At 40.2% G+C, this 16,958-nt stretch overlaps 1 protein-coding gene across 1 annotated transcript in view; it reads left to right on the forward strand.

Annotated features, from left to right (window-relative positions):
* Positions 1-16,958, forward strand: part of wwox (WW domain containing oxidoreductase) — a 45,098-nt gene that overhangs the window by 17,858 nt on the left and 10,282 nt on the right. The window lies entirely within an intron of this gene.

Consider the following 16,958-nt stretch of genomic DNA (forward strand, 5'->3'; position numbering starts at 1 on the left):
TCTCTTGATTTACTTATTTGTTTGTTTCCCATCTATTTAGTTCCTATAAACTTGGAATAAAATAAAGACCTCTTTTCCAGGCTGAAGATGCAGACTGGATGGAATAAAGGATTGAATTGTTATAAGTAAATTTGATGAGGAGCGCCGATTCCTCAACCACACAAAGCTCTGGAGCTACAGGAGGATTTATGGTAATATACCACTGAGGATTTCTGTACATCATACGGGTGATAGTTACAGAGCAGCTCATGGGAATACTAAAAAGGTCTTTGGCATTGTAGCGAATGTTGGTAGTTTGAAACTGTAAGAGTTTGAATTCCTTCAGGGTTTTCTGGCGGTAAGAATTTGTGTGTGCGCGCAAATAGGTGCGTGAGTTGGAAGAACGGCGGGCTTGTGCATTTATATAATACTCGTCACATGTATGGTTTATATGCACAGGAACATGCCCATGCATGGTCACTGCACACACACACCCATCCGCATGGTGTCTATTTAAATGCTTGATTATGCATTTTGCATAGCTTTGGGACATGCATCACTCTTCCCAGACTGCTAATAAAGTGACCAGGGAGATGGGATCCTAAATGAATCCTAAAGTGCCTGGCTTGCATTCCTCACTCCATCACTCTCCCTCACTGCTCTCCCTACTTATTCCGGGCCCTCATAAAAAGCTGTGTGCTGGTTGGCTCTCTTCCTCCTCTTTATGTCTATCTGGTATCGCCAGGTGCTCTGTCTCCTAAGAGGTGTGGCTTGCTCCTAATTGCCTGGACCACAGTGAACTATGAGCAAATACTCCATGTGAAGGAGCACAGTGGAGGAATAATTTTGAATAAATCATATAGTTAGCCGGGTGGTATTTTCTGCTAAATAAGCACTTCGGCAGACATCTCACACGGAGGTGTGAACGTTAAAATGACGGGTCACTTGCCATAGGTCATGTTGGCGAGTATTTAAATGATTTAAATGATGTCAGTGCCACTGAAGGGGACAGGTTGTGGAAGGATGTGTAAGGCGGTATCTCTTTGTTGTTTGAACCTGACATAGTCTCGTATTTCACTCCTTCACTCTCTCACTTTACCCTCTGAAAGACGGCTCGTAGCCCAGGGAGGAGAGCTTCTTATTATGAGAGAGGTGAGAGGTTGCTTGGATCTCTTTCGCTCTTTCTCTCTCTGCCAGGCAGAGAATGTTTTTTATTGAAGTCTGAGAAGTGCTGACCACAGACGGACAAGAGTTCAGCACACACCGTAATGTCTTAAATCAGGAGATGAGCCAGTTGTACTAAGCTGCAGCCAAATAAACTCGGGCTCAGTCACTGTCTGCCAAACAATCAAACACCATCGTGTTGAATGCAGAAACCATCTGGCGGAAGGCTATAACATTTTTTTTACTATTACCCCGAGCTCATTTAACATATTTAGCACAGTTTGAGAGTAGCAGAGACTCTCTGAGCTGATGATAAAGTTAATAGGAGCTGCACATAAATGTAATTCTGTGTTTGATGTTTCTGTGAGCCTTGAGAGATTATCCTCCATAAGATCATGTTCTGACCGGGAACCCTAATGAGTATGCACGTGTATGTATGGTAGTCATAGATTTTAATATGAATAATTGTTAATAATTATTAATTATTAACTAAATTAAAGGTTAATTATGCATAATATTAATATATACATAAAGACTCAAACATTGCAAGGAGAAAATGGGTGTGACTTTTTTTGCAGTGTAGGAAAAAAATATCATTGAAGCAGTGCTCAGAAATTGCAGCTCAGATTAAGTTATTTTTTAGTTTTTAGTTTTTTTAAGCCTATGCAAAGTTTTAGCTCTGGCTTTTTGATAGACTGCTGTTGTTATCTCACATGAGGTAATCGTCAGCAATTAGTTTTTATGGGAAAATGGAAGTTGGGTACATTTGTGTGGTTGTATGTGTTGTGACACAGAGTTAACACTGCTTTACAGTTTAATCAGCATGTGTAACTAAATGCATATTTATCAGAGGAATAGCCACGCCAGAGAAGTCACACCACAGCCCATGCATCATTATTAAAATGCACATGTATACCCACACACACAGATCCACATTTCATTAGAGAAGCAGGTTCAGGCAGCAGTAGATTAAACACCACGTGTGTTTTTACAGGTCCATAAATCAAGCATTAGATGAGAGGGATTCATTTAACCAAGGCCAGAACAGTGACATAGTCACTGTCATGTGACTGATGTTTCACTGTGATATTTTGATGCCATGTTTCTTTAATAGGTCTATTCTCACCATATCAATAATTATCTCACAGGTAATATTTCACTTGCAGATCAGGCTGAATGTTGGGTTCTTCTTAGACAAGATTAGGATGATGATTTACAATATACCACACCAAGCCAAAGCTCCCAAAATAGCATTAGCCTCTGGCCTGGGACCCTCTTTGGAAACCCACACACAATGCTACAAAATATGTAAAGAAATGTAAACACAATACACATGTATTTATTATTTTTCCGTTGAAATGTTTTGTATTTTATTAGTAACGTCATATTCTCTGTCTTGTCCTTCAATTTATGGCTGATTCAGAGTCTTGCAGGAGTTCACATTCTTATAGATTTTCCTGTGCTTTCATGTGTTTTTTTTTCTCTCCATCCCACTGTTTCTCTTTCTGACAGTTCTGGTCTCAGGCTAGAGAGCAAGTGTAATTTCTGTTGCACTAAAACCCTAACAAGTGGCACCAGGGGAGGAAGGAACATATTATAGGTCCAAGCTACTCTTCTGTCGTGGACTATAGAGAGTTACTGGACATATGGACCTGTGACCAGATACATTGCTCGAGCATATGTCTCAGCTTGTGTTCAGGGAGACACACTGCAGACACACAGTTTTTTTTTTCATTGTAAACCATTTATTAGGGTTGGGGTCTGTAGCTCCAGGGCAGTACAGTTGCCATTGTTTCAGATGAGAAAAAAAATTATATGGGTTTGTAACTGGAGTTACAGTACAAATTCATTGGCACATTATATTAACAGAGGTCAGAAGGTGAGGAGGTTGGGTAAAGCTCTGTACAGTATGTGGACTTCAGATCGATTCTGGCAAGATTTTATTAGTTTGACTTATTCTGTCAACTAGATTGTGTTGTTGGAAAATTGGAAAATTTTATCTTTTTGCAGCATCCCTTTAGTACTTAGTAGGTAGTTCAACACCAACTGGACTACCATAATGTTAAAGATAACAGGAAGTAATACTATGTGATATTTTTGAATGTCCAGAAATTAATCAGCACACAATTTTGAAAATATGTCTAGACAATATTACGTGTGATGAAGGATTATTTGTGTGCTCTCCAACGAAGTCACTCAATTTATAATTTTTCTCTCTGTGTTTTGAAGTAAAGTAAAGTTTATCACAGTGCAACATGGGAATTTCTATCTGAAGTACAGTAAAGTATGTTATCTAGGTTCCCTCCATTTCTACACTGTAAATCTGCTCCAGCTTTTAATACAGTGTCATTATAAATTAGACCAAATAATGCCCATTCACAAAATAGTGAATGATGAGCTCATGTTGATGCCTCATTATCCTTTGGTAACCAGGTCTCCTATGGGTTGATTGAATGACCAAGATGACTTGTCCGGCCACTGAGGTGGACTAACAGCTTGAGTAGAGAGAAATTTCCTGGAAAAGGAGGCAGTAGTGCAGGATGGTTGAGGTAGAAGTGGAGGAAAATTTTAAGGAAGGAGTGTGGTGAGGGTGGGGGTGCTGCAGCAAGAAAGATCATCCATTACATCTCCAGGGTTCGGCTTCAGCAAGCCGGATTACGAGTGATCAGGTTTGGTCTCTTCCTCCCATAAATCCTGGCACGTGATACTGATGGATGTGGACCATAAAACCTCCTGCTCTGACATATACAGAGCAACATGGAGAACTATGGGGGAATTTAAGTGCTCCGGGTTAATGTCAACAAGGCCTAGGAGCGAAGAGGGGATGATGGAGAGAAAGAAAGACAGGAACAGTAAGAGGTCACATGTATAGAGAGGAGGATCGAGAATAACGGAACTGAGAGCAGAATGTGAGACAATAGAGAGTTTGGGGGAACACTACAACTGAATTTACTGTGACATTGCAATTATTCAGCTGTCACGATAGAAAGATCACTTGGTCGTGACAGTTCAGGAGCTCGTCGTACTGTAAGAGTCGTCTGTTACGATACAAGAAATTTAACCAACCACCTGAAGACGAGCCCCTGCACTGAATATGCTAATGTCTGTACAGTCATCCCTCGCTGTATCGAAGTGTGGCAGTCTAAGTGCATTGCAGGTTTTTAATATTTTAAATGTATTCTTGTATTGCAGTTTTTTTGCTCTACCTACCTTTCCAATATTTTCATTATTTTGGTGAAAAATAAGCATTTTCTAGCCTAAGAAGAAGATAAAAAATGTTAACAAAAATAAATAAAAAGACATTTTGTAACACATGCATACAGGGTATTGCAAGAAATAACCTGTGCATACTTATAGTTTCAATTTTATAGAGATATATTGGTTTGTTTTTTTAATGCACGACTTTTATGAAAATATTTCTCATTAGGGACATTGTTTCATAAAAGGACCAAATAGAAGGAATGGCAGGTCTAGCTAGACAGGAAATGAAGACAAGTACAGTGTACTTCCTCATCAGTGTAGTCCCATTTGGACCATAAAGTACATCCCAACATGCCAAAGAAAAATGCCCTGATTAGAGAGGTGGTGGGGCATTGCTGCCCTAATGAAGGTTTCCCCCACAGTCTTTTATGATATTGGTAGGGTTGGTACAACGGCCGGGCCTGTGGGACCTCTGGAGTTATGGACGTAGGATAGCAGATGCAGTATATTTGTAGAGATGGGAAAAGAGAGTGCCAGGGGAGTGCCAATCCACAACTCATTTACTGCAGTCAGTTTTACAATGGCCTCCCTAATAGAGATGAGCCTGTGTTAAGAGCTGGGGGAGACTTGTTTTAGATATAGTCAAAAGATGTCTGAGAGGTGAAACAAACCACGAGGTGTTTGTGTGTTATTAAGCAAAGTGCTGTAGTCTCCTGTTTGTCAACTCGTACTGTAAGTTCTTTGACAAAATTACCACATTTCTAATGGATTATACTGCACTAAAAATAAATTACGGCACACTTCAAATTACAATGCATAATTGGATTCTCTCGCAAAAAAACTTCATGTGATTTTTAAAAATTGAAAATATTAATTGGTGGAGACAACAGAGAAAACCCTACAGACAACAGGTTTAATTAGTGGTACTATTTTTAGGCACTTGACTTTGGTTTTATTTGTGTCGCATCACTGTAGTTTGTCGTGTTTGCAACCACACGTTATGTCAGATTCAGCCTGTTAAGCTAAGTTGGCCTAGCCAAGCTGAACCTTTTTTACACTCAGTTTTAATAAGAAATGTCCAACTTTTGACATTTGTTTGAAGTTTAAGAAGTTCAAAACGCTGCTCTGCCCATAGCTGCCTTCTACCTTACCCTTCTTATTTCTCTTGTCCCACCCTCCATCACTCTCCACAACATCGCCACAGGAACAACCTGAGGCCCTTGTGTCCACCTCATTCATCAACTGGGTTTGATTCCTCTGCTTTGAGACAGTGAGAAAGGAGAGAAAAAGAGACAGAGAGAAAGAAAGAGACCGGGAGAGATTGAGAGGGGTGAGGGAAAAAGAAAAGGTAAGGAAGGAGGGAGAAAGGAAGAAGGAGTTGAGGAGAACGAATCAAGAGTCATAACAAACTCTCCTCTGTTTTATCATCTTCTTTCCTATCCTTCCTTTCGTCAGTGTGGTGAGCAAGAGATGGATGCAGTGAGTGGAATTAATTGCACTCCGTTACTGAAGATCAGCAAGTTTGCACTGTTGGCATGCTGATCTGCCATATGGCAGCCCACTAGGTGAACACTTTGATTAATGTTGCCCACTCGCAAGTTTTTTTTTACCACTAATATTTGATCCTAATAAGTGAAACTCAGCTTCCCATTCTTAGAATATTCAAACTCTGTGCCGTTCCACTTTATCCATTTTGCCAATTCAATTTTATTTTGCCTGAACATAGACAATGTGTTTTTGTGCTCTTTAAAGTCTTGGGTTCTTGTTAGTTGTATTGTTAGTTTTCTGCAAGTTTACCTACTGTGTTTTTGTGAGTTGCAACAATAATCCAGAAACTAAGGTTATTTTACATTATTTCTGACAATCAAGTAGTAAACCAAAGGTCATATTATATATTTGTGCAGTATTTCTGTGTTAGCTCCTAGCCTCTTGCCTTCCACTGTGCACAGTGAATAGTCAAGCCCCAGTGGTCAAAGATACACACACACACACAGACTTAGTAGTCCAGACTTCACAAAGGAGGTGAGCACATGCTTATACTAATGACTTAACAGAACTCGGCAATGAGATGTTGCTAACTAGTGAAGCAACACTGCAGTTAGCGGTGTGGAGCATTTACTGTCTGCAAATCAAACTGTCTAGTTGTACGTGCTTGTATATGACTGTGTTTGTGGCTTCACATACACCCATGTATAGAAGAGACAATTTTTACTGCATGGGAGCGGTGGCTAATGTCGCAGCCATCATCAACTCAGTGATTAAGTGTTCTCACTTAAGGTCACAAGTTCAAGTTTGTTTTCTTCCCCCTCCTGCTGTAATGAGGCAGCAACACAGTAGACTATGCAGACTATCTTTGCCCAAGCAGCGAGTACAATCACTTGGGTGCGTTGTTTCCCCTCCATTTTATGGCTTGTTCCTGCTGCTCGTCTATTTTGGTCTTCCTCAGCCTTGTTAAGTGCTGCCATTCTCCTGTGTTTAGATGTGGCCCAGAGGGCCCTTAGAAAGACCAGGGGCTGGCAATGAGCTGCAAGTCCCAGCCAGGGGGTGCCCACTGTATGCTGCCAGTTCCACTAAATCTCCCTCATTACTAGGTGAGATGCTGTGGTGTGATAGGGGTATTTCCAGGGTGGCGGGCCCCCCGAAGAGGCTGATTGAGATGCAAATAGTGGCCATAACTCAGCGGTTCCACAGACCTGAGCATCCTTTGCCTGTTTCTGTTTCTTCTCACCTCGCATTGTCATTGTTCCCCATTTAATCTGGCACAGGAGAAAGGGCTGTTATTTTCTAAGGATAAAGTTGAATGTTTATCACAGTGCAACATGGGAATTTCTATCTTCTAGGGCTACTTCGGCACTACTCTGTTATCACTTGACACGTTATGTTGCTCCAGATATTCTTGTCCCCGCAAATCTGTCCTATTTCATTCCCTAAAATGAGTTCAAACTTGCTGTTTGCTTTGTTTTTGTTAGAGAACTGTTTAGACTTTTAGTGTGTATGGACAGAAGCAGGGATCTTTATCACCAATGACCCTATTACTAGAAATGCGCCAATTGCATTTCTTTAGCTGATGATGATGATGATGATTTTTGTGTGTGTGACTTGCTCTTACTGATTGTTGCCCATTCTGGTGTCCTTCAATTAGTTTACTTTTCAGTTCAACAACTTTCAAAATAAAGTGCTCAGTGAGTTGAATGAGGTACTAAATGAAAACTGGTTGTTGTGTAGACATCTGTTTGACAAAGAAAAGATTGTTAAATAGTTCTGCATTACAAAATATTTGCGGTTTATTTTATTTTAGTGACTCAAGAACAAATAGTTCTGCATTACAAAATATTTGCAGTTTATTTTATTTTAGTGACTTAAGTAAATCCATGACCTCACATTTTCTCCTTGTCTTGAAATAAAATGTCAAATAATTACAAAATAAAATAAGGTTCTATGAGCAACTTGTACATACATTGGATAACGGGAGAAAACAAGAATGGCCCTTGACTGCAAACATAAGGGATGCAGAGCTTTTTCCTGAAGTGGCAAGTTTTTTTTTGACAAACCCGATGACAGTGATTTATCTTCTCATCTAGGACATGCCGAAATACATAAATGCTTGCATCAACTGAAACTGCATTGGTAATGATAAATAAAAATAAATAAATAATGGCTTAGTTTGAATGGTTATGTTCAGTTAGATGATGGTGTTTTAAGTGTCCAATTATGACTTCGGAGTGGCTCCCCCATGGTTAGCACTACTATTATATTTATTACCAACAGCTAGCTTGGAGTTTTCTTAGCTCACTGCAGAGTACTTAAAAGGTAACGGCGCATCTAGTAAGTGTGTCTCGTGTTTTTTGGAACATGCAAAATGATCAGCTGCAAAATCATCTGATTCCTATTATTTGCCGGACAAAAAGTGAATATACTGCACCTGCAAAGACATGTACTACATTTTTGTGATGTGTTAAAATAGATCCAGATTACTTCCATTGCACGGCTGATAGGCTCATTTAAAATGGGTGTGACGTGGCTTTGGATGTATCAGCAAGTACAGGAAAATATTGCCTACACATAAGAAAATATTATTTTTAATTACTAGAATGTCTGTGGTTTTCACAGAAAGTAAGTAAAACTTACCAGATACATTATACTTCCAAAACAACATAGTATAAACCTTACATTTTAGCATACATACTCTACAGCCTCACCTGAGGATGTCACGGATTCCAGATGTTTGTTATAAAGAACAGATGGACACAGTAAAGAAAGAGGGGCCGATAGAAGAAAGGTGGAAGGAACAAGGGAGAAAGAGGGGGAGGAGTAATTCAACAGTCCTGTGCTGAATTGTTTTGTGGATGCAAATTTAAATCCCTCCTATTATTTTAATAATCTGCCTTTTACTGCTTGTGCTCGGATCATTTGTTTGCAAACCAGGTTATTTGGAGAGGGAGGCTCGGGGGTAATTTCATGCTTTGGAGCATTTATATCTATAACTTAATGAGGAGAGGGCCTGTTGTTTCCTGGTATTACACTGCTAGAGGGGAGCAAACTTTTTATTCTCCGTTTAGGGTACTGTTAGAGGGCAATAATGCGAGATTACTCTGATGGAATTAAGGAGCAAACTGAGGAGAGACTTAATGCAGCTTTAGATGATAGACCAAACTTAATAGTGATGATAGCAGTGGGCCTTCCCAATTTGCTCCATCACAAGCAGGATGCACAGATTTCTCCAAATGTTAACTCTCCAGCTGCTGCTTAATTGGACCTTAACCCTTATGTACATTTTATTTTCTTCTCAATCGTTTAACTTCCTGAAGTTCTTTATACTGAGAAAAACTTCTTTGTGTCCGACAAATAGTTAGAGAAGTGTCTTGCAACATTTGTCTCGTGTTGTTCATACAGAACATGGGTTTCAGTCAAGTTAATGTGACATGATTACACTTAGCTGCAAGACTACAAGAAGACTTTAAGTGGCGATATGCAAAAGGTATTTAAACTTTATTTCAAATTTTAATATATTTTTAAATTTAAGGTCCTCTCTTCTCTTCTCGCCTCTTTTCTTATCTCCTCTCCTTTCTACTGTTAGCACCCTTCTTCTCTTCTCCTATCTGCTCATCTTCTCCCACTACTGTCCGTATCCCCCTCTCTTGTCCTCCGTTGTCTCCACTCCTCTTTGTTTTGCCCCATCTACCTACTGTCATTCCTTAAGTTCCCTTTTCCCTTGTGAAAGACCTGTCTTGCTAATTGAATCAGAGTGCATGAATTAAAGCAATAATTCACTTGATTTTCAAGGCATCAATTATTCTCTGACAGGACAATACTCCATTGACAGTTCAAGGATAGCTGACCCTTGACCTTCTTTGGTAAGGTCACATGATATTTGTATTACATTGTGGAGAGAGTTTTTCCACACAGTCATCAAGCGATAAGGGGCCAAGGATGCATCACAAAAATCATCTTCTTGAATGAATGAATACAAAAGACGGAAACGTATCAGTAGCACGATGGTTGTTGAACGTTTGACTTTGCAGACTTCAATTTTCATCAAAGACTTATTCAATTACATTCTTTTCTGAGATCAAAAACGAAAACTAAATGTGAAAAAATGTTGATGGCCAAGTGTAAAACAGACAAAAATCTGTCAGGGACCAAGCCAAATCAGCAGCGTGTGTCATTAACATCATAGTGTTGTTTTGGGGCAGAGAGAAGAGGGAATAATAGGAACAATCTGATGCAGCTCTTGTGTCAGCTAAATAATTGTGACTGTAGAAAAGCACGAGCTCATAAAAAGTTGCAAGAATACAGATTTTAAACAAATGCATCCAAACTCAAAACGTACTCACATCAAAGCCTTTCATTTGTTTTCTTAATTGCCTATTTTTCCTTTTTCAATTATATTATTTTTAATAAAGCCAGTAGAAACCAAATCAAAGAAACAACACACTTTATTTTTTGAGTTCACTGCACATTGGCGTATACGCTCAGCACTCAAGCAGCCCTCCAGTTACTGAGATCATACAAGTCACATTGTTCCTGGTGAACTTCGAATTAAATTAAGACACATTACTGAAACACTTCAGGTAAGTTCACTTTGCTGCAGATATTATTTGCTGACAATGCGGGAAAATATACATGTACGATATCAAAATATATAGGTAGCTGTTCTGGAGTTGGTTGATTTTAGTCATCAATGTACACTATCCTCTCTTTATTGCGGTTTTCCTTTCGCTGCCTCAGTACAGTACAGAAAGTACAGAAAGGCTAATACAGTCTAGGGAGGGTTGATAACAGTGTGTGTGTGTGTGTGTGGGGGGGGGGGTTAAAGGGTAAATATTCGCACAATTCCAAGGATTTTCCTTTTTTTGCCGTGGTTCTTGGAACGCAACTACCACATTAGGAGAGGGACCACTGTATATCTTAATGGCTTTTAGAATAAGTCGAGAGTTGTGTTCAAAAGAAGTTGGAGAAACCTCAGAGAAGTTTTGAAAGCAGTTCTTGACGACTGACGACATTAATCAGTCCCTGAAAATGCAATTGACAATTGTGTCAATATACACATGGCTACTCACCATGTGTATAGACATTAATTAATACAGATGTGAAGTTGATGGCTGGTGGAATCAGATTAAAGTGGAGTGTGTGCTTGCCCACATGTTAATTTGTGTTAAAAACTTAAACTGATTATTTCACAAATTAATTAAAGTGATTACTTTAATTACAGTACAATGTAGTCCCATTCTACGCCAATATGTAACTGTGGTCTTGTGCAAAATAAGATGGAATTGGCCATGCTGATTTTGAGAGCCTAAACTTTTGGGGACATTGCGGATTGATTTAAAATCCTGGTTATTCTTGGTGTATTCTTTGATGTATCAGTTACACCAAAGACATGCAGGGAAATGTGCAATGTCTGCAAATCTGGCTGAGATTGAGTGGGTAAGATGGAGGGGGACATGACAGCAAGAACGAGTGAGTAGAAAGGGGAGAAAGATAGAAGACGGATACGGAGGCTGTGTTGAAAATCTCTTGATGACTTTCAAGAAGTCATCAAGAGACGTTATTTAAATCTTCATCACTTTTTAATGTAAATCTGATCAGGCGCTGGGCAATAAGCTGGGGAGCAGTGAAACCAGAGGCAGAAAGGGACACACACACACACACACACACACACACACTTAGAGTACATGTGTATGGATGTTTTAACTTGGCTTGTATGTTTTATACCTTATAAAGTACAGATTGCAGGTTGGCTGGAAGGGGTTTTTGTTTTTGTGTATTATAAAGGACACACGTGTAGGTTTGCACGTGTCTCTTCTTTGTTTGTGGAATATGATCCTAGTCTCTCCCCCTCGGCCCTAGTCTGTCTGCATTTGAAAAGCAAACGCAGCAGTAATGATGACCGCCCTGTCCTTTTCATTTCCCATCCCTCCTCTATGTCACACTGTCTCTCGATTTCTGCCGTGAGCCCTGACTCTCTCCGTCTTTCTGTTTTCTAACTTATTTTTCCGACCAGACTCTTAGCTGTGATTTACCCTCTTTGTGTAAAGACTTCTAGTCTTCTAGTCTAATCACATGTTATTATCCTTTGGTTGATTGGGTTTAACTCGTTGTTACAGTGTTTTGTCCAGCTGTCTCCACTCTCCACTGTGATCACCTCATCTTTCCCACCTGTGACTTGTTAACTTCTACAACTTCTGTATATGTGCTGGTCACTTTTTGTTCTTATTTTGACTAGGGGTGAAAATCTGAGTTTCATCATCGCTAGGAACCGAATCGTGACACAAGTCAAGAATCCCTTGTGTTAGAGAAATTGCTGGATTATCTTCAAACAAAGTAAATTACTATTTATTTTGGCTGCGACCTGGACCATAGTTTGGGGAACCCTGCATTAAAAGACTGCTGGAACCTCAAACGACCTCCTTCAACAGGAGTCCCTTCTGTAATGCATTCTAAGTATGAAGGTGAACTCATTAGGAGGATAATGGCTGGATATGTTACATATTGAATGGATTTAAAGGACAAATTCTAACAATATTAACAGTGATTTTTGCCTTTCCTTGGGCATTATAAGTGGCTTATATTTACATATATATATATAAGCATATACATCTTTTGAGGAGTATGTTGACATAAGTGACATGAATGCAACAAAATGTAATACTGTACATATTGTTTTGTTATTTGTTTCGGAATCATTATGTAAATATTATCTCCCTCAGCTGTTTATGAGATATATGTTTTTATAATGCTTACAAGTATTTATTTATTTATGTATCGTCTAAGAGAAGTTACAGTCACATTTTTTCCCTCTAAATCCACACCACCTTTCTGTTATAACTATATTCCCTTTTTATTTCTATTGTTATTTCATTCTGTGTTTATAGTATCTTTCTAATGTTTACATGGCTCTGTGTCAAATCTGAGGAAGTAATTAGCTGGTTTAAGTGTGTGCTAATTAATGTGCTTCATTAATTACCTCAATTAGCGCTGTGTTTATGAACGCAGCGCTGCAGTCGCCTTCATTCACAACTGAACGCATGTTTTAGAAAGTGCATCAGCAACGTCAGGCCTGTGTGCGTGTGTTTGTGCGTGCGCGTGCACTCCTTCGCTGTATTCCTCATCTGGAAAATCATCCCATGTCCTTCCTTCACCTTTCCCATATCTGTCCCTGTGATTGCTTGATTTGTAACTTGATTTCAGGACAGGGGAAAACCTGTAGATTATCCAGCTTTCATTAGGTGGAAAAACCCAGGTCCGTGTCAGAGAGAGAAGAAATCAATTTAATACAGACTTAACAGGAGGAAATTGTATATTCTGCCTTTTTGTGCTGAACAGGCATTTTCTCCTCCTCACCAGAGACTTGCCTCCCTATTAATTGCGTTATGTGTCCATGTCAGTGGGCTAATAGATGTGTATGTGCGTTTGTTTGTGTGTGCGATGTTTGGGGACTGTGTACAGGGGTCTTATCCTGTCAGCATATGGAGGTCAGTGCTCAGATATGTGGTAGGGCACTCAGCCAGATGTGTCTGTTTCTTTATTTTGTGTGCATACTTTCACTGCATGTGGTGCCTATACCCATATTTCTTTGTTGTTGTATGGCACATGAATATTCAACCAGGCATGTGACTCCACCAGGTGGAATAGAGATTGGTTGGTTATTATGAGAAAAAAAAATACAACTTTATAATTGTGTAAGGATGATATATGACTAGAAAATTCATTCCCTCCTCTGCCCCCCCCCCCTTTTTTCCACTGCTTTCTCACTAAACATACATTATTAAATGCATTCTTAAAAGCTGATGACCAACAGCGGTGCGTTGTGGACAAGGTCGTGGAGATCCAGGTTCCTCTCTGTGTTCCTCCCTTCCAGGCCTGTTCTGATCTAAAGAGCGAGAAGCGGGACTGAAAGTCATTTCTCTAATTGCTTTTATAAGGTGCCCTTTTCACATGGTGTCTTCCTCGCTCATTCACTTTCACCACCGTTGCGGCATCTAGCCTTTGCACCTGCAGGTGGAAGTGTAGCGGTAGGTTTGTAGCCGTTGTGTGTAAATCATGGACTACATACTATATAACATAATTTCCAGACTATAAGTCGCTTTGGAGTATAAGTTGCAAACCCAGCCAAAGGATAGAAAAGAAGTGCGATTTATAGTCTGGAAAACGCTGTAAGTGTTTCATATACATTACATGGTGAGGCATTTGATTTCCTAAGTGTTGACCCAGTATTTGTCATCTGTAAGGAGCGTTGTGCCAAAGTGGGGTCAGAGAAGATGAAAACAGGGGTTAAAGAGTGAGAGGCGGAACACTGAGAGGATAAGGAAGATGGGGATGAGATTAAACCTAGTGCATCAAGACAGTGTATCATATAGCAGTTCCACTTGCAGGCATCCATCAGTGTTGGCTGCTCTACTACAGTATGTGCAAAAATGCCTACGTGAGTGTTTTAACAGTTAGGAGGATCGCCCAGTACTTATTGAACAGAAAGGGACTCCCTTCTTTAATACCTTGTTACTTTATTGAATTGGAAAAGCCCTGGTTATAATTACATTAGAGTTCTCCTTCTCTCCTCTGCTCTGTTTTCGCCCAGCACATGTGGGTAAAGGACAAAGACACAAGTGTAGAAGTATTTATGTCCGGAACATGTGGTAAAAACAAATAAATAATTTTGGTACTACAAGTAAATCATTTCAAAGAACTCCCTATTAGAAGTATTTTTGTATTTTAGTTATACTTTTGAGTAAACGCAAAATGTAAGTTTAAAATGTTATATATAGTTTTATTTGCACTGTAAAGTCGTTATATTTGCATCTGCTCCTTTATTCTCTCTCTCACGCTCCTTTTTCTCCCCTCTTGTCTTTGTCTCGCATGCACACACGCACGTTGCACACACACACACACACACACACACACACACACACACACACACAGTGCATACAGTATCATCTGAAACATGATAACAAAGGGACCAACAAATTGATATATTTTCTGGTTACACTTCAACAGGAAACATATCCACGACTTATTCAGTGTTTTTGCAGGGGCCGACTTCTTATTCAGTGTCTTTGTGAAAAGATCTCAGAATGTTAATATCACGTCCGAGTGGGTCTGTTCTACAGGGGCCGACTTCTTTTCCCCCCACCTCCTTCTTAGCTTTCTCTGGGTGAAAGTTGTAAAGGTCATTGTCATGTTACAGACAGCTGTTCTCTTGGGCTGAGGGGCTGGAAGTGGGGCATGAATGTGAGAGGTGGTGGCAGAAGTGGCGAGCTGAGGGATTTGATGCCCGGGTTATCATTATGATGACCTTGCAGTTTTCTTTCTTAAAGATGCAGCTCTGTGGAATGCACTCTTGTAACCACATATGTAATTCAGAATCTAGTTTTAAAGCTTGCTTATGAGTCTGTTTCATTCATAATTAGCTTTTTACTTTCGGATTGTGCAATAGGTTGTGTGTAGCTGGGGGGCTGTGAGCTCCGTCACCCTAAGCTGTGCTCGGTGGTGTTGCACACTCAGCAATTACTCAAGAGTTAACCAGAAAGGCTTTGCTGCTTCTCACTTTTCCTTTGCCCTTGAAGAGACAAGGAGTTGTCAGGGTCCTCATAAAAACCCTGAACGATTGCGTCCGTGCCTTTTCTCTTTCCTTTTCTATCCGTTTTTTCACTCTTCCCCTTCCAAAACCTGGCCATCTGTCTAATTGTTCACCTCCATCGCTTTAATGCTTTTTACACGCTTCCCCCCCTCTTTCCAGGCAATAAACTTTATTTTCTTCGCAAGACTTCAAACTGCAGGGGGAGGGTAGGCGGACAGGCAGGCAGGCTGCTCACCTTCTCCCTGCTGGATTTGCTCCAGTGCCTCCCCTCAGCTCCCCTCTATCCTCACCGTGGTCTCCCGTTACTCCATCTCTGCTTCCCTCCCTCTGCCGTCTGCAGAGAGGGAATACACGTTCGTCAAATCGACACCTGGTCTCATCTTCTCGACTCCTCCTAACGAACACAGAGGGTTACTCTGTTGAGAAAGCCTCCGGCTGACCTTTTAATGATAGCACTGCTGACCTTGCATTGGAGCCGTGCTTCATTTCCGTCACTGTGTAACTTACACTGTACATTTTACTGGAAGAACCGGAAGGACATCATTTACACTTTAGTTTTGTACATTTTTTAAATAGAAAAACAGTTTAATTGAATCTGCCTTAGTTTATGTCTATGTACTGTAACATGACCAGATGAGTGTTAATGCATATTGCTCATACAAGTCATTACATGAGACGGTTGCTTTTACTCACCTGTGATTACTGCTTCATGCAGGTCAGGTACCCTGTAATCATATCTATAATCAACCTGTTAATGGTTTATAATAACAACCATATAATGCTATAGAGCACCAAAAGAATAATTCAGGCATAGATAATGGGGTAATAGTATAGTTTTATCCTTGAGTTACAGCTCTGAATTTGCTGGATGTTGGTTGGATGTTTATGCAGCTGTGTGTATGAATGTGTAAACACCCACAGGTACAGTTAAGGTGTCAGTAAAATGCCTGAGGAGTCACATTTCTATCAGAAGGTGCTCTTAACCCTTTATTGTTTACTTAGTGCTCTCTGTATCATGGAGCTCCTCGACTGCAAGTGCGAAGATTTGTGAAGACACGCAAAGAAAAGACATTCTGGTTTGACACCCACAAACTGTAGCTCAGATCAGTGGAAAAGGCTGACAGGGGAATAGCAGCAGCAGCAGCAGCGGCAGCAGCAGCAACGGCAGAAGTAGTAGTTGTGGAGGAGCCTTGGTGATGATGGCTGATAGTTGAACGTTGAATTCTTTTCTGGGGGTTTATGTGAGCTGACAGTGTTCCTCAGGGGATGGTGGGCGGAGCACAGGGGAGTGGTAGCAGCAGAAATACCTGTGTCACTGGAGCAGGAACTTAGCTGGAAAAACCTCTGAAATATATCACTCTGTGTCCTCCTCTAGCATAGGTGATCGGTCTAACGTACTCATCACTCTCTGTACATGGATGGAAACAGTCAACAAAGTCCTGGATGGCTTACATCTCCAGAAAATATTGAGACCATTTTAATAAGCACAATTGCTTGTACACAACGTAGTTTTATTCCTGTGATTAAAAAAGAAAAT

This window comes from Cynoglossus semilaevis, chromosome 6 (assembly GCF_000523025.1).
Source record: "Cynoglossus semilaevis isolate Cse_v1.0 chromosome 6, Cse_v1.0, whole genome shotgun sequence".
Lineage (NCBI taxonomy): Eukaryota > Metazoa > Chordata > Actinopteri > Pleuronectiformes > Cynoglossidae > Cynoglossus > Cynoglossus semilaevis.